Raw genomic sequence first — 20,269 nt, 5'->3', positions numbered from 1 at the left:
AGATGGAACTATTGCTTATAATTACACCTGTTTACACACAGCCTCTTCAATTTTCTACAGGTGAATTATTAACGTTGCTATTATTCATGTGATTTTTTTCCTACTTAGGGAGTTTAAGCATGAAGCAAATTGGCTTTCTGTTCTTTTATTTTATTTTATTTTATTTTATTTTATTTTACCTTGTTTCACTATTTCTCTCCAAACATATTTTAAGATAGAAGGAGAAATGGGAAATTTAAGATCTCCTTCCATATCCAGACTTAGCATCTAGTCAAAATACATGAAAAACCTCTTAAGACCACTATGAAATGAATGAATTAAACAAACCATGAGCATGAGGTTGGAGGTAGTGAGGAAGAGTCAGGTGGTAAAAAAAAAAAAGTGATATATCAAGTGTAAGTAATAATGCAAAGTAGAAATGGTGGAAAAAATTAACTTCTTTGAAATTTTCTTACAATATAATTGTTTTTTTTTTTTGAGGCAGAGTCTCACTCTGTCTCCCAGGCTGGAGTGCAGTGGCACTATCTTGGCTCACTGCAACCTCCGCCTCCCAGGTTCATGCCATTCTCCTGCCTCAGCCTCCTGAGTAGCTGGGACTACAGGCACCTGCCACCATGCCCGGCTAATTTTTTTTATATTTTTAGTAGAGACAGGGTTTCACCTTGTTAGCCAGGATGGTCTCGATCTCCTGACCTTGTGATCTGCCTGCCTCAGCCTCCCAAAGTGCTGGGATTACAGGCGTGAGCCACTGTGCCCTGCCCCTATATTCTGTTGTTTTAACTGGGCTGAATTTTGAGAACATAAAAGTTATCCTAATTCAAATATAAATATTATATTTTCTAAATGAAAAAAACTCTTGTGCAAGCTCTTTGATAAATCATTTTTCTCACATGTAAAATAGAAATAATATCTACATGAGGGGACTTAAAAGTTCATGAAAAATGTTATTATAAAATATAAATTAAAAATGACTTATTTCTCACCTTAAGATCTATCAATTTCAAGACATTTTTCTGGGTATTTTTTGCTAAAGCATTGGTTAGCTTTCTCAAAACACTCTCATAATGAGCACATATTATTATTCTTTGGCCGTCCAGAAAGCCAATGGCAAAATGCCTTGAGCATTTCAAGAAAATTGTTGCCATTGCTTTTGCTTCTGACTCATCTGCTTTTTCTTTGACTGGACCACTTCCACCTCTTGGTAGCCATTGATTTGATGTACTTTGTCTTCAGGATCCTACTGGTAAATCTATATTTTATCTCCTGTTACAGTTTTTCAAAGAACTCCTTCAGGCTTTTATTCTCATTTGTTTAAAATTTCTATTGAAAGCTCTGCTCTTGTCTGTAGATGACCAAGTTCCAATGGCTTAGATACATACCCATGAGGTGGAAAGTCTGATCAATTTTAATTTATTAGAATTGTGTATGCTGAACCAACTGAGAGGTCTGTGGTATTGTCTATTGTTTCTGCTGTTAGTTGTCAGTCCTCTTAAATTAGGGCATGAAGATTATTTTTGTCCTCAAAAATTGGTATGGATGGTCAGCTGCTGTGGGCTTCATCTTAAACATTGTCTCTTCCCTTCTTAAAATGAGTTATTCATTTGTAAATTGCTGATTTCTTTAAGAAGTTGTTCCCATAAACTTTGCATAAAGCGTCATTGATTTCACGATTATTCCTTCCAAGCTTCACCATAAATTTCATGTTTTTTCTTGCTTCTATATTAGCAGAATCCATGTTGCTCTGATAGGAACTCTTTTTAAACTGATATCTTTTCCTTCTTAGTGCCTCAAACTAGATCCTGTTTAGACATGTTATAACAAGTTAGTAAAAATTTATTTTGCTGCAAAAATTTGAAATATGTTCACAGTTTTTCATATTTCACATATTCCATGAACTTTTCTGAAAGCTTAATGGCAGTGGACTTAAGGGAGAATGAGAGAAGAGTAATTTGGGGCGCTATGGATAGCCTACAGTTTCAAGAAATGTTGCTGCAGGTGGGAAGCAAAAAACAAGGCAATAACTAAAAAATGAGCCAAGAATAGCTTTTTGTTTGTTGTTAAGATTGTAGGACTAAGGGTATGCTTATATGTTAATGTGAATGCAGTAGGAAGCAAACCATGTATACTGAAGGAACAAGGGCAGAATTGTTGTAGCATTATTCTTCAGTAGGCATGAAAGAAAATCTAGTGCATACAGGGAGGTTCTGGATATAAACAGGCACATGGATAGCTCATCTATATAATTAGGGAATATAAGGGTATAGAGGCTAATTTGGTGGATAGATCTGGTAATGGGAGCCTGTGGAAGTTTGTTTTTTAAAACATTTTGTTATAGAAACTTTCAAATATATAAAAAAAGAGAAAAAGATTACATCATCTTGCCAATCTTGTTACATTAAAAAAACACACTTTTTTGCTAGACTACCGTAATTTAAAAACCAGACATCATATAATTTTACTCATAAATTCTTCAGTAGTTATTCTAATATATAATTACTAATGGGACTTTTTCTTTGAACATAACTATCATCTCAATTTCGTAAGAAATTTTAAAATAATTCCATAATATCATCCAAATTTCATTCCATGTTCAAATTTCACCAATTGTCTCAAAACTGTCTATTTACATTTAACTGTATAAATAGTGATCAAACAAGGTCCACAGGCTGCATTTAGTTAATATATTTCTTTAATCTATTTTAATGTATAGCATCTTTTTTTAATACCTCTTCTTTGTTGAAGAATCCAGGCCATTCATGCTCTAAAATTTTCTATATTCTGTATTCATTTCCATTCTTGTGATACCGTTCAATATGTTCCTCTTGCTTATATGTTTTCTTTACACTAATAGTTGAATCTGGATGATAGATTGATTCACATTCTATTCTGTTCTTTTGGCAAGAATTCTTAATAGGTTTTGTTGTGTACTTTTCACCGAATTAAACCATCATGACTTACTGTTCCATTTCGATCTATTCTAAAATTGTTAATGAGATTAAGTGGTGTCAATCTTCTCCTCTCATTATAAATACTAACCTTTCACCCAATAGATTAACACTCAATAATATTCATTGCTTGCATTCATTATTTCATTTAAGATAGCAAAATTGATATTTTCCAATTCTAATATTCTCTCTGTATTTATTAGCTGGAATCGTTCCATATGAAATAACTTTCTATCATTAATTATTTAATTACCTTGCACATAGTAAAGGCAGGATAAATGCTTAATAATTTTTCTTTATCAAATTTTTAAAGTAATGATTTTGTGCTTAGCAGCTTCTAATGATTATCAGATTTCTCTTTGAAGAATCATTATAAACTCTCAGAATTTAAAGTAAAGTTCATGTGCTTTAACATATTTTAGACATTATTTTTTCGTGTTCCAATTGTCTGATATTTAGGCAAAGACAGAGTCCTTTTAAATTGGCTTCTGTGTTCTTTTGGATTAATCTCATTACTATTTTTAAGTTTTGTTCTCTTTTAAATAACAAATAATAATTGTATATATTTATGGAATAAAATGTGATATTTTGATACATGTATACCTTGTGAAATAATCTATTTGATAGTTTCCTTGCCTCCTGGCACAATGATATCACCCATATTCATGATGTGATTTTCCTGCTTCAGACATAGAAAAGACCATGGAAAGGACTTCTAGGTCCCTTTAGCGAGAAATGGTATGTAGAAATCACATTCTGGGCAAAAAGAATGCTAATTATTATTGGGTTTTCATTGCTTGTAGGATATCTCAGTCAACACTGGTAGAATGTTTCATAAGTTTACAAAAATAAAATATAAATTGTGGATTCTTCCATCTCCTCTTAATAATTAATAGTACGGAACTTTGCTTCTCTTCTTTGATTTTATATTTTATCTTTTTGCTCTTACACTAAAAATATTTACCTAACATAACTAATTATGTGACTTGTTATACAATATATTAATGATAGATCCAAAGTAACAACACTGATATTTATATTAACAACAGGATTACAAAATGTACCTTAAGATTTCCTTGCCATTCTTAGGCTATATATACAGAAAAAAAATTATGTATACCATAATATACAGAAAAAAAATAGCCTGTTTTAAATTACTTTAAACAATTCTTCTATTTATGGTTATAAGTATCTTAATATACAGTTGTAATAATTTGTTTCACTTTGTTTTCAATTCTTAACGTTTGGATTTTCCTCTCTCTAATTTTTTATTACAATTATGTAAAACATTTAGAGGGTCCCAAAGGCAAAATTATAAAGAAGGTATATTCACTTTATGTTTTCTCTCTACCATAAAAATCATGTGTTAGTTATGGTCTAATCGCGCCATTATTTTCATTTTTAAAAACAATGTTTTGCCACTCGCAGTTTTCACATATTATAACCTAAGTATCATTCTATAACATAATGTGGAGGCCTTCCTCATTTGCCTTTTTACAGATTTAGGATATTTCATTGTGTGAATTTATTATAATTTACTTGACCTTACCCTTATTTGGGAACATACGGATTATTTCCATGCCTTTGCCATTAAAAATAGTGTTGTAATCAACGTGCTTGTTCATATGTCATTTAGTGTTTTCTGCTTGAGTAACTTTGGGAAGGGTTTCTAGAAGTGGATTTGTTGGCTCAAATGATGAATGCAGATACGTTTTGCTAGCTACTGCCAAATTTGCCCCATAAGTGTTTCTACCATTTTGCATTCCTAATAGCAATATACAAGAGTGTATGTCTCTAATAAAATATGTTGTCGAACATTAGTATTTTTGGTATTCTGATAGATGCTAATAAATTGTAATCAATGTAATTTTTATTTGCCTTTCTCATAGTAGAAATGCTGCTTAAGATTTTTTTTCACAAGTTTTAGGGCCATTTTATTTTTTCTATTATCTGTCTGTTCACATCTTTTGCCAATTTTTCTGTCAGGATGTTGATAATATCAATTTGGAGGAGATCTTTATATATACAAATTTTAGCTTTTTGTCTCTAAGGCCAAAATTATCAGTAAGCCTTTTGTTTGTATTTTATAATTGTGTATAGTATTTTTACCATGCAAGCTTTTAAAAAACTGTATATAGAACAATGTTTCATTATCTTCATTTATTATTTCTGGATTTGGGGTCATCATTTGAAAGATTACTCTACACCTTCCCATGATAAAGAATTTGACACATGTTTTCTTCTAATACTTATATATTTTTATTTTTACTTATGGATCTCTGATACATTTGGAATTTATATTAGTGCATCATATGAATACTATATTCAGTTTTATATTATTCCATATAACTATCTGGCTTTTTAAAATATCACTTATTAAAATGTCCCTCTTTTCTCTAAAGAGTGAAGATTTTGTCTTCATCATTTATTGAATTTCCATGTGAGCTTGAGCCAATTGGGGAAGTTAAAAAATTCTATTTCATTAATTCGTCTATTGAAGCACCAAAGTCACTTGATTTTAAAAGAAATTTTCAGACTGTTTAAAGGTTTATTAGGGTTAGCCCGCTCTCATTATTCTTTACTACAGATTTTTATGTCATTCTTTCTCGTTCACTCTTTCAAATAAACTCCATAATCACTTGTCAAGCTAATGTTATTTTTAATTGTTTTACATTAAAATATATTTCTCTTCTGATCATTTCAATTTTCTTGGTAAAACAGAATGAAAGATCAACTAAAAGTAAAGATGGAAGAGATATTGGAATTTGAGGAGGAAAAATGTATAAAGTAGCTATCTAGAAGAAAGGAGAGCTGTCATTATATGACATCATTAAGAGCTCATTTTAGGTTTGTGTTCTTGAATTTAAAGGGAGATCAGTCTATAGATTGTGTATTTTCCTCTAGTCACATTCAGCTGCACTGTACTGATGGGCAATAAACAGGTGATTGCATTTGGTTTGGCCAATTTTGTTTAGGAAAGGCAAAGAGTAGAAGCTGAAGTATAAATAAAAAGAATGATTAAAATAATTAACTACGGAGTTTAATTTTATAAGAAAAGAGACAAGGATATCAAAGGAATAAAGGGCGTATCAATAAATTTTATTGCTAGTTTTGGTGTATTAGAGGAAATGAGCTCATGTTATTAGTGTGAGTTATAATAATTAAACATTTGTACCATTTATTTAGCTCTTAATGTTTTCCAGACACTCTGAGAGTTGCTATATATGTAGTATGTATTTCTTAGTTATTTGAGGTAAGTACTGTTATAATACTCATTTTTAAATGAGTAGATCAGTCTATTATGAAATAAGAAGCCAAGAGACACCTATAAAAAATCTATACCTAACATCATGTTTAATGGTGAAAGGTTGAATGCATTTCTTCTAAATTTGAGAACAAGAAAAGGATATCTGCTTTTGCCACTTCAGTGTTTTATTGGAGGTTCTATCAAAGGCAAGTAGGCAAATCAAAGAAATAAAATCATGTAGATTAGAAAGTAAGAAAAAAATACATTTGCAGTTGAAATGATCTTATATATTAAAAATCCCAAGGAATACCTGAAAAAGCTATTGATATGAATAAATGAGCTCAGTGAGATTCCTGTATATGAGGTCAATATACCAAATTAATTGTATTTCTAAACAGTAGGAATGAAAAATCTAAAAATGCAATTGACAGGCCCACCCTTTCTAGTAACTGACCCCTTGCCTAAAACCTTAGTTTTTTACTCTGTATCTGTTTCTTTTCTTTGTATACTTGATTTTCTTTGTGTACTTGATAAGTAAGTAACCCACTTACTTATTTGGGTTGTCTGCTCACACACACGCACACACAACACACAAAAAATAGTAAAGATAGTAGTTGATGGTTCTTCTTGTCTTGATGGTGAAAATATTTTCTGTTCAATACTAGAGCATTAAACTGAGAGTTCTTATGGAATCCAAATTGTATTATTTTGTTTATTTGACTTCTTTACTTAATTTTCTTAATAATTGCCACTTTTTAATTGCCAATTGAGAATAAATTGGCATGGCTGGAAGATCCCCTGAACAGCTGCACAGCTGGATGGGCATATGTTTGAGATTTTAAAATAGTCTCCTATTTCTTCCTTTTAATCAAAAGCACTTGTGCTCAGAGAAGCACTTATTAGCAAGGGATATTGAGTATATAAGAAAATGCCTTTTGTTAAAATAATCTTTTTAGCTTTATCCTTTACCTTTCATGCTCGACTTCTATCAAGAATTTTAACTTGAAATTTGTTTCTGAAAATTCCCACTTTTTAATGATTTAGTTTATAATTGACATAATTGGACATGTTCATGGGGTACAGTATGATATTTTTATACCTGTATACATTGTGTAATGACTAAATAAGGGTAATTAGCATATACATCACCTCAAATATTTATCATGTTTTTGTGGTGAGAAGATTAAAAATTCTCCTGTAGCTATTTTGAAATATGTATTGTTGTTAACTATAGTCACCTTACTGCACAAGAGAACACTACAACCTATTTCTCCTATCTAACTGTAACTTTGTCCCTGTTGACTTACCTCTCCCCATTTCCCCCTCCCCCTACCATCTGTAGCCTCTGGAAACCACAATTTTATTCTCTACTTCTTTAAAATCAACATTTTTAGATTCCACATATGAGTGGACTCATGTGGTATTTGTCCTTCTATACTTGGTTTATTTCAGTTAACGTAATGTCCTGTAGATTAATCCATGTTGTCACAAATGAAAGAATTCCATTCTTTTCGTGATTGAAGAGTATTCCATTGTTTATATATTCCACATTTAAAATCTATTCATCTGGCTGGGTGCAGTGGCTCACGCCTGTAATCCCAGCATTTTGGGAGGCCGGGGTGGGCGGATCACAAGGTCAGGAGATCGAGACCATCCTGGCTAACACAGTGAAACCCTGTCTCTACTAAAAATGCAAAAAAAAAGAAAAAAAAATTGGCCAGGCGTGGTGGCATGCACCTGTAGTCCCAGCCACTCAGGTAGCTGAAGCAGGAGAATCACTTGAACCCAGGAGGCAGAGGTTGCAGTGAGCCAAGATCACACCACTGCGCTCCAGCCTGGGCAACAGAGTGAGACTTCGTGTCAAAAATAAATAAACAAAAATCTGTTAATCTGTTGATAAACACTTAGGTTGACTCCATACCTTTACTATTGCAAATATTGCTGCAATAAAAATGGGAATGCAGATATCTCTTTGACATACTGATTTTATTTACTTTGGATAAAACATTGATGAAAAAAATTGAAGCAGACACAAGTAAATGGAAAGATATCCTGTGTTTTTGAATTTCAAAAATTAATTTAATATAAATGTCTATATTACCCCAAATGGTCTATAGATTCAATGTAATCACTATCAAAATAATAATGACATTTTTTGCAGAAATAGAAACACCAATTCTATAATTTTTATGGAACCAGAAAGAACCCAAACAGCCAAAGCAATGCTGAGCAAAAGCTTAATGCATCATATTACCTGACTTCAAAATATACTACAAAGCTATAGTAACCAAAACAGCATGGTACTCACTTAAAACTATCCATATCAATCAATGGAACAAAATAGAGAATGCAGAAATCCACACATGTACAGCCAATTGAATTTTTGACAAAGGCATCAAGAACATATGTTGGAGAAAGAACAATCTCTTCAATAGATGGTGCTGGAAAAACTGGATATCCATGTGCAGAGCAAAACTAGACTCTTATCTCTCACCACACACAAAAATCAACTCAAAATAGATTAAGGACTTAAATTTAAGGTCTGAAACTTTGAAAGTAGTAGAAGAAAACATGGAAACATTTCAGGACATTGGTGTAGGCAAGAATTTTTTGGATAAGGCTTCAAAACACAGGCAACAAAAGCAAAAATAGACAAATGGGATTACATCAAATGAAGAAGCTTCTGTATGGCAAAGGAAACAACAAATTGTAAAGAAAACTTACAAAAAAAGAGAAAATATTCACAAACTGTGTCTCTGAGAAGATGTTAATATCCAGAATATATAAGCAACTCAAACAACTCAATAGCAAATAAGCACATATAATCTAACTAAAAATAAGGAACAACTCTGGATCTAAATAAACATATCCTGAAGGAAAACATACAAATAGCCAACAGGTATATGATAAAATGCCCATCATCACTAATCATCAGAGAAATGCAAATAAAAAATCACAATGAATTAGCACCTCACCACAGTTAGAATGGCTATTATCAAAAAGACACACATGCAAAAAAACAACAGATACTGGTGAAAATGTGAATAAAAAGCAACTCTTATACACTGTTGGTAAAAATGTTAGTACAGCTATTAAGGACAAAAGTATGAAAGTTCTTCAAAAATCAAAAGTATAACTACCATATAATACAAAATTTCCTTATTTCTGCTCCTTGTTTCATATTTCCTCCATATAGTGGACACATTGTTCTCCCCTATAACTTTCCCTATCCTCTACGATTATATCAAACAGGTTTTTCATGGGAGATAACCTCCTTTGTCTGTCTGGCTTTGCACATTTCTGTGTGAAATCAGCATTGTAATAATAAATGGCATGTTTTCAAGGCTACTTTCCAATCTTAGAGTTAACTTTAGAGTCACAGAAAACAGACAATTTTTGTAGAGGCTTATTCAGGTTGATTTGTATCCTAGAAACATTTTTCCCCACCCACCCCATTTCCTCCCCCAATTCCCCAGTTATTTCAGATTGAAATAAGTCAAATTTTCTCTACTTCAAAAAAAAATCTGATCCAAAATATAAGTAAGCTAATGCTCTCTTGCCTTTCACTACCACCAAGTAAATATACCTGGGTTATAAATGGATTGTACCACTTGTTAGAAAATAATAAGTTCCAGGAGGCCTTGGTACTGTGAATAGTCTATGACTTTGAGCTAGCCATTTTCTTCCTCTAATTTTCCTTTTATTAATCTACAAAATAATAGAAGATTCTAGAATCTATAAAATTTACAAGATGCTTCTAGGATCTAAGAATTTGTGTTCTATTTTCTTTCTTTTTTTTAATTATGCTTTAAGTTTTAGGGTACATGTGCACAACGTGCAGGTTAGTTACATATGTATACATGTGCCATGTTGGTTTGCTGCATCCATTAACTTGTCATTTAACATTAGGTATATCTCCTAATGCTATCCCTCCCCCCTTCCCCTACCCCACAACAGGCCCTGGTGTGTGATGTTCCCCTTCCTGTGTCCATGTGTTCTCATTGTTCAATTCCCACCTATGAGTGAGAACATGCGGTGTTTGGTTTTTTGTCCTTGCGATAGTTTGCTGAGAATGATGGTTTCCAGCTTCATCCATGTCCCTACAAAGGACATGAACTCATCATTTTTTATGGCTGCATAGTATTCCATGGTGTACATGTGCCACATTTTCTTAATCCAGTCTATCAGGGTTGGACATTTGGGTTGGTTCCAAGTCTTTGCTATTGTGAATAGTGTCGCAAGAAGCATACGTGTGCATGTGTCTTTATAGCAGCATGATTTATAGTCCTTTGGGTATATACCCAGTAATGGGATGGCTGGGTCAAATGGTATTTCTAGTTCTAGATCCCTGAGGAATCGCCACACTGACTTCCACAATGGTTGAACTAGTTTACAGTCCCACCAACAGTGTAAAAGTGTTCCTATTTCTCCACATCCTCTCCATCACCTGTTGTTTCCTGGCTTTTTAATGATCGCCATTCTAACTGGTGTGACATGGTATCTCACTGTGGTTTTGATTTGCATTTCTCTGATGGCCAGTGATGACGAGCATTTTTTCATGTGTCTTTTGGCTGCAAAAATGTCTTCTTTTGAGAAGTGTCTTTTCATATCCTTTGCCCACTTGTTGATGGGGTTGTTTGTTTTTTTCTTCTAAATTTGTTTGAATTCATTGTAGATTCTGGATATTAGCCCTTTGTCAGATGACTAGATTGCAAAAATTTTCTCCCATTCTGTAGGTTGCCTGTTCACTCTGATGGTAGTTTCTTTTGCTGTGCAGAAGCTCTTTAGTTTAATTAGATCCCATTTGTCAATTTTGGCTTTTGTTGCCATTGCTTTTGGTGTTTCAGACCTGAAGCTACCTGACTTCAAACTATACTACAAGACTACAGTAACCAAAGCAGCATGGTACTGGTACCAAAACAGAGATACAGACCAATGGAACAGAACAGAGCCCTCAAAAATAATGCCGCATATCTACAACCACCTGATCTTTGACAAACCTGACAAAAGCAAGAAATGGGGAAATGATTCCCTATTTAATAAATGGTGCTGGGAAAACTGGCTAGCCATATGTAGAAAGCTCAAACTGGATCCCTTCCTTACACCTTATACAAAAATTAATTCAAGATGGATTAAAGACTTAAATGTTAGACCTAAAACCATAAAAACCCTAGGAGAAAACCTAGGCAATGCCATTCAGGACATAGGCATGGGTGAAGATTTCATGTTTTTCTTTTTTTTTTAAGATCCTGAACAACACCCTGAATGTGCTTTATTTTTCCATGAGTTTTAACTTTTTTTTTTTGCAGTGTCCATAACAGAGATTTACCTCTATTATTGATAATGTGAAAATTGTTATCATACCTAACCCAGTAATAGTCACTGGGTTTTAACCAAGTCAACCAAGACTGACTAGATCAAACATTTACTTTTGTTTCCTAAGGAAGCCATTACCATGAATTCAATATGTATGGGAATTCACTGCGTTCTATATTATCAGTACCCAATGTTTTCCTCTAATTTCCAGCAGTCTTTTCGAAATTATTTACTCAGTACTCAATAAACAACTATCACACTAGGCAATTTTCTAGGTGATAGGAACACAAAGATCAATAATAATCATTTTATGCCAATGGTTTTCAATTGGAGATAATTTTGCAGTCTCCCCAGGGAGATTTGACAATGTCTACAGACATTTGTGGTTGTCACAACTCAGCAGGTGGATCCTACAGGCATATAGTGTGTGAAGGCAAAGAGACACTGCAAATATCCAACAATGCTTAGAAAAGTGCTCCACAAAAGAAAGTTATTCAGCATAAAATCCCAATAGAGCTGAGTTTGAGAAGCATTGATTTGTCCCATTAAGAACACATTTGTGCGGGGCTGGGCGCAGTGGCTCATGCCTGTCATCCCAGCACTTTGGGAAGCTGAGGGAGGTGGATCATGAGGTCAGGAGATCGAGACCAGCCTGATCAACATGGTGAAACCCTGTCTCTACTAAAAATACAAAAATTACCCAGATGTGGTGGTGCATGCCTGTATTCCCAGCTACTCGGAAAGCTGAGGTAGGAGAATCACTTGAACCTGGGAGGCAGAGGTTGCAGTGAGCCAAAATCGCACCACTGCACTCTAGCCTGACAACAGAGCGAGACTCCGTAAAAAAAAAAAAATCTATACAATTCACCCATTACGTTGTAAATGTTTGAGGAAAATACACTGTAATGCATATTAAAAGAGAGTATGCACCTGTTTCTAAAGGTTGTACTGTAGGAAAGAAGGTAGATGGCTAAGAGTAAACTTTAAATATAGGGAAAAGTACAAGTTCAGGGTAGGTGTAGTAAATAATATGCAAGCCCAACATAAAATCAAAGAGCAACTATGTGAAAATTAAAATAAAAGTACTATGATGCAATAAATGATTCTCATAGCTATGTGCAGCTGTGCAGCGGCATGGAGAGTATGTTTGTACACATTCCCAGTTCAAAGTTTAGACCTTCTAAAATGGAAAGCCTGTAGTTTCATCTTTATATATAAACCATAGAAATTTGGAACATCTGTATTCTTTGACCTTCTGAGCAATAGCCACTATATTTCAACAACTGTTTTGAGGTTTAATTGACATATAATAAATATAAACAGTACAGTCTAAGTTTTGACATAAGGTACACTGTCATGAAGTAACAAATACAATAAAGATAATAAACATATGTACCCCCCAAATTTTATACACTTTTATAATTTTTTTTTGTCCCATCTTTTCTCCCTCTCCCCAGGTCAGCAATGTTTTGAGTTTGACCATGCAGATTATGTTGCATTTTTTTAGAGTTTTATATAAGTGGAATCATTTCTGTCCAGAATAATTATTTTGAGATTTATTTATGTGCCTGCATTTAACACTAGTTTTATTATTTTTACTGCTTTGAAGTACTCCATTATAGGGATAAACCTCAGTTTACACATTTACATATTGATGTGTGTATTTAGGTTACTTTCACTTTTTGCTAGTACAAATAAAGCTGCTATGAACATTCATGTAGAAATGCTTGTAAGGATATATGCTTCCTTTTGTCATGGATAAATACCTAGAAGTGAAATGGCTGGGTCAAATGATATATTAATCTGTAAATATTTAAGACACTGTCAAACTGTATTCAAATGTGATTGTACCCTTTTGCAATGTATGAGAGCTCCAATTTTTCCACATCTTCACCAAAACTTAATATGATTAGTCTTTACATTTTATTTATTCTAATTCATTTGTAGTGGTATCACATTGTGGATTCAATTTACACTTCCCTGACAGTTAAGCATGCTTATCAGTATTATGTGTGCTTAAGCTATATCTCCTTTGATTCATTTCTATATTGGAGATACTTGTTTTTCTTATTACAGTTTGGGTGTCCTAATCCAAAAATCCAAAAAAAAAAAAAAGCCTGAAATGCTACAAAATCTGAAACCTTTTGAGCAACGACATGACAATCAAAGGAAGTGTTCATTGGAGCATTTTGGATTTCAGATTTTTGGATTATGGATGCTGAACCAGTATAATGCAAATATTTCAAGTCTGAAAAAATCCCAAATTTGAAACACTTCTGGTCTAAAGCATTTCTGATAAGGGATACTCAACCTGTATTGACATTTGAGATTTTTAAAAAAATATGTTCTTTATATAAGACCATTGTAAGAAATATTAATTGCAAATATTTTCTCTGAGTTGGTGGGTTTTCTTAACATTACGTAAACAGTGTCTCTTAGAAAACAAATGGTTTCAATTTTGATAATGTTTTCTTTTTATACCTTGGGTTTTGGGTATCATATCCAAGAAATAGTTGCCTAACCCAAGGTCACAAAGATTCGCTTCAAAGTTTTCCTTTAGTTGTTTTACATGTCAAGGTTTTACATTTGAATCTCAGATCGATTTTGAGTTAATTAACCAACATGTTGGAGGCATGGATACAAATTTATTCTTTTGCATTTTGATATCCAATTTTCCTGGCATGTTTTATCGAAAAGACTATTTATCCTTTCTCCACTAAATTGCCTTTGTATACTTGTCAAAAATCGGTTGTTAATAAAGGAAAAGATTCTGGAATAATTGCAGAGTTTGAAGCACGAGAAATCCATCTCTTCACCTAGACAACAATTGCATTGGCAGAATCTATCTGATGTAACAATTTTGGAGCTCTGGAGTCCATTCAAAGGCATGCAACGTACAGATGAAGGTTTAGACTGTAAATTAGGGTTAATTTCAGTCGATTTCAGCTATTACATTGGTGGCATGTAGACATCCACCACCACCAGCCCTGTAGCAGACAGCTATGCGTGTGTTCCTGGAGCAGCTTGCATTCAGCTTCCAGAGGCAGAATGGGAAATATGGATGCTCCACTCCCGATGAATGAGATCTATGTTCTGATTGCTGATTGCTGCTTCTGATTGCAGAGGTGCAGACACAGAGATGAGCAGCCATTATTGTAACCCTCACCAACTTTGTTGCCACTTCTTCCTCTCTGGCTGAAGTAATTCTCCTCCCTCCCTGAATTCATTCTCGCTTTTTTTCCTGTAAGTAACCAGACATTTAAGAACTGGGACATTCAAAAGCACCCACATGTGTGAAAAATTTAGAAAGTCACCACACATGCCCAAGCAAAGGCACAAGATCAGTAAATACCTGAAAAGGCCTGAAGTTTACACCTCAGAATTATGTAGCCTACAAGAATTGTAAAAATAAATAAATAAATAAATAAAACCTGAGGAAGAGGGAAAACCTGAATTCCAAAGTTCCCACACTATAAGATACAAATGGGCATCTTTTACAAAAAATCACAAAGCCTACAGAGAAACAGAAAAATGTGGCCCATTCATAGAAGAAAAATTAAAAGTCCAGAAACTATTGTGGACAAAATCCTGATACAGACTTACTAAATAAGCACTTTTAATACCTGTATTGAAAATAATCAATGAACTAAAGATGACATAGAGAAAGTAAATAAAATAATGTATTAACAGAATAGAAATACCAACAAAGAGAGAAAACAGTAAAAGAAACAAAAAAATTATGGAATTAAAAAGTACAAAAACTGGAATAAAAATTTCACTAGTAGGACTAATAAACAGGTTTGAGCAGGCAAAAGAAAGAATCAGTGAAATTAAAGATAGAATAATTGAAATTATCAAGTCTGAAAAAAAGAAATAAAAATTGAATAAATGTGAACAGAGCCTAAGGGACCTGTGTGACACCATGGAGCAGACAAAAATATACATCGTTGCAGTTTCAAAGGAAAAAAGAAAAAGGAGAGATATTGTTTGAAGAAATAATGGCCCAAAATGGATAAAATTTGATGAAATATTTGACTATAAACATCAAATAAGCTCACAAAATCCCAAGTAAAATGAATTCAAAGATATTCTCATTGGAACACAATTATAATCAAATTATCAAAAGACAAAGGAAAACAGAGAGTCTTGATAGCAAGCAGCAAGAGAGATATGACCCATCAGAGAGAAGGGATTCTCAATTAATTTAGCAGCAGATTTCTCATCAGAAATTTTGAAGACCAGAAGGAAGTGGGCAGATATATTCAAAGCACTAAAAAAAAAATCGTCCTCTGAGAATCCTGTATCTGGCAAAACTCTCCTTTAAAAAGATACACAAACTAAAACTTTCCAGTTTAAGAAAAAAAAACAAAAAACGCTGAGGGACATTGTTACCACCAGACCTATCCTGCAAGAAATACTAGAGTGTTCCCTTTAATGAAAAACAGTAGTACTCAAAAACTAAAAGATTTCTAATGAAATAGAGATCATGGTAAAGAAAATGTATGGGCAGGTGACATTATCAAGATGGCTGACTAGAAGCCGCTAGTCCTAATCCCCCTTCACATAGGCAGCCAGAACAATTAATAAAGGATTACATTTAAATGAAAATAGCTGAGAGAGAGTGCTGGACTGTATGAGAGGAGTGACAAAAATCCTGGTGAACACAGAAACTCAGAATGGCCACATAGAGAATAGACGGAAAGGTTTCTACTACTCCAAACCCCAACTGGAATCAGCTTGGAATCAAGTAAAAGTAGTTCCCTGCATCACAGGAAATGGTGCCTAATTATAAAATCTAAAAATATAGTAACTGTGGTTTATAATTACACTTTTTGTTTTTACATGATTTAAGAAACTAATGCATTAAAATTATTAGTCTATGTTTTTAGATACATGATGTATAGGGGTATAGTTTCATGACATAAACTAAAGGGGGTAAGGCATAGCTTCATAGAAGCATACTCTTTATATGTTATTCAAATTAAGCTTATGCCTTGGACTGATGCAGTCTAAAAGAATTTAAAAATAAATAAATAAATAAATAAATAAATAAAACCCTGGAGAAGAGGGAAACCCTGATTTGCGAAGGTACTACATTATAAAAATTCACATTAGAGTGTTTTAATTTTAGTATGTAAAATGTAATTCCCATGGCAACCATAAAGGAAATACCTATACAATATACATAAAAGGAAATGAGAATAAAAAATGAAATGTTTTACTACAAAAAATAAACTAAACCCAAAAGAAAATAATATTTTTTCAAGATCATGGCGAGGAGGCAGTGTTAGTGTGCCCTTCCCATGTGGAAGGACAGAATAACAGGTTAGAGATTCACATTGTGATTTTGTTTTTCCAAGAACCACCATAGGAACTTAAAAAACTGAAAGAATCCACATGCCCTTTAAATGAACCACTAGGCTTCAGCCTACTCCATAAGACAAGTGAAAAATTTTAAGTTTCCAGAGTGTGAAAGGTCTGCTGTTCAAATTATTTTGATAACAAAATAATTTTTTGTTATCAAAAAATTGTTTGGGGAGCACACATCCCCACCAGGGAATCTGAAAATCCAGGCCACAGGAGATGGCCTTGACCCTATCCAGAGCTGGAACAAATTTAGGGAGTTGCATGAAATATAAAAGTAGAAGCAGCAACGGGCAGTGCCTTGTAGGCATTACCAGTCTCCAGCATACACTGAGGGAAGGCATTCCTGACTATATCTCACAGGGGCCCTCAGAGAAGTCAGCCAACAAGCTCAGGGGGTGTTTGCAGGGTGAAAGAAGCTGCCAACTGAATTTGGTGATATAATCTCAAGTGGGGACAAACTCCCTTGAGCAGAGCCTGGGTTGGGGTGGTGAGCAGAATGTGCACTGCAGAAATGAGTACAGGAGATGGGTGCCCAGCCTTACTAGCAGATGGGGAGGGACGTGGCCTAAAAGCCATGGTTGCTATCTCTGTGGGGAAGCTTATGGCCGGGGACAAGTGTAAGTCCTGTGCTCAGGCTGCCTAATCTAAACTGGGCAATGTTAGTGGGGCACTGCAGGAGTCAGACTGGCCTTGTAAACTGCATGGAAGCTGAGTGAAGCTTACTGCTGCCCGCTACTCCCCATTCAATTTGTGAACTCTTCTGCACAGCAGAGACAGTTATACTCCCTTCTGAAACATTACCCCAGGGGCCTAAGAACCACCTCCCATCTCCACAGGGGCTGCAACCTGACCCACCCAAGGAGAATATGAGCTCAGACCCACATAAACCTTCCTCCATCTGGTGGCATTTATCAACCCCTGGTAGCTAAACACAAAAGACGTAAACTTTTGGGAGCTTTATGGCCCTGCCCATTGCCTGAGAAACCAGAATGCTTCCCCTGGGCAACTTAGGGAAAGCTCAAATTCCACTGCTACTAACACAGCTGGTGCTCTCTTGCAAGCACCACCTCCAGGCTGAAGGTCAACCAACACACGTCATTTAAACACCTCTCAGTTGAATAACACTGTGCACAGGAAGGAGAAAATGGCTGTGTGGTCTCAACACCACTGTCTGCAACACCCTGGCTAAAACAGAGATCCTGAGTCTGTCCACGTGACAAGTTCACTACCAGTATAACCAGCATTCAAGAAAGCCATCACACCAAGCCTATCTACAACTAAGGAATGTTACAGAGCCTAGGTCATTCTCCATCTACGTCCATTAGAGCAGGTGTTAGTACACACTGCTGGGAGATTCGAAGAAAGGTCACATCACTGAATCCTTTGCAGACATTCTCCAGAACCATCCAAGAATCTGGAAGCCCTACAGCCTGGATAGACCCAGAAGAGCAATAGCAATCACTGAAGTCTGAATCTCAGGAGTCTTATTTCTAGGGGAAGGAGGAGAACACCATATCAAGGGAACACCCCATGGGACAAAATAATTTGAACAGCAGGTCTTGAGTCCCAGATCTTTCTGCTGGTGGAAAGTTACTCACAGCAGAAACACAATTGCACTGATGGGTGCAGTAGGGAAAGTCTGCACCTTTACCCCAACAGGCAGGCAGCCTGTATGATGATGAAGCATCTTGGAGAAGGCATCCTTATTCCCCACTGGTGTATCCCCTGGTAGACCACTGCAGACACAGCTGGGGCTTCTCCCACAGGAACACAGCATGGCTGCATGTATAGACAGCATTCCTGGAACAATTCAGGGTGATTGCAGCCCCACAGGAGGAGCACTCTCCAGACTCAGGCCTTCATGAGAGGCAAAGTCACAATTTCTCCCTACTTGGAACATCAATATTGCTCTAGATGAAAAGAGGTGCCTGTCTGATGTAAACAGCCAGAACACTGGGACAGTGGTCAGACTGTGAGGTGGACATATTTCCTGCCCATGTGGCAGGTGAGCTGAGATAGCTCCCGCCCTTCACCCTGAGAAAGTCTCAGCACATCTAATTGAGAGCTAATCTAGCCATCTTCATCAAGGCTGGGACCTTTGCACACTATTGGATATTAAATCTATACACTTGCTTTAGCTACAGCTGGTGCCTACCCAGGGATACCCCCCTTATTGCCCTGAAGTCTGAATCGTCAACTAAGCAAATAAAATACTGACAGGGGGGGATTAAATAAATAAATAAGTAAAGTACACACTATGAGAGAATTAGATAAGTTTCAAGAGATCCTGGCCATACCACATACCAAACCAATAGGGGACACTAAACTTGCCCACACACAAACTACATCACCACTACAGCCAGAATCTGGGAAATCCAGTGCACAAAGACTCTGTATAACTAAGAAACTCATATAGAATTTTCATCCCTAAAAGCACCCAGAATTAAATTAGACTATAATAAACTATAAGCCTTAAAGTCAGATAATTAAAAGGAAAAAAAAAAAGCAGTCCTAGCAAAAAATAAATTAAAAAGCAATTTTCAGAAATACTATACTCAATTGAGAAGGAACAAAAAAAGTAATACTGGTAGTAGGACAAAACAGGGTTTGATAACACCCCCAAATGATCACACTAGCTCCCAAGCGATGGATCCAAGCAAAGATGAAATCTGTGAAATGACAGATAAAGAATTCAGATGGTTGCTTATTAAGGTTGCTACTCAAGGAGATACTGGAGAAACGTAAAAGTGAATTTATAAAAAAATTTTAAAAATTAGAATATGAATAATATTTCCAGAAATATAGATATCATAAAAAACAATCAGAGCTTCTGGAAATGAAAGACATACGTAGGGACATACAAAATTCAGTGGAAAGTTTCAACAATAGTCGAGAACAAGTAGAAGAAAGAATCTGAGATCTCAAAAGTAAGGCTTTCAAATTGACAAAATCAGATAAAGACAAAGAAAAAAGATTTTAAAATGAATAAAGTCTCCAAGAAATATGGGATTATATACAATGTCCAAACCTAAAAATAATTGTTGCTCCTGAGGAAGAAAATCTATGTAAAAGTTTGGAAAATTTTTTTGAGAGAATAATTGAGGAAAACTGTGGCCTTGCTAAAGATCTATACAATGAAATATAAGAAGGTTAAAGTACTCCTGGGAAATTCATCACAAAAAGATCATCACAAAGGCATATAGTCTTCAGGCTATCTAAAATCAAGATGAAGGAAATAATTTTAAGTGCTGTGAGACAAAATCATCAGGTAACTTACACAGTAAAACCTATCAGACTAACAGCAGATTTCTCAGCAGAAACCTTAAAAGCCAGGAGGGATTATATTTCTATGCACTCATAATGGGCAATCCAAAAAGGAAATTAGGAAAACAAT

The sequence above is a fragment of the Pan paniscus genome, chromosome X (genome assembly GCF_029289425.2).
Source record: "Pan paniscus chromosome X, NHGRI_mPanPan1-v2.0_pri, whole genome shotgun sequence".
NCBI classification, from domain to species: Eukaryota; Metazoa; Chordata; class Mammalia; order Primates; family Hominidae; genus Pan; species Pan paniscus.
This window is presented reverse-complemented; position numbering follows the sequence as displayed.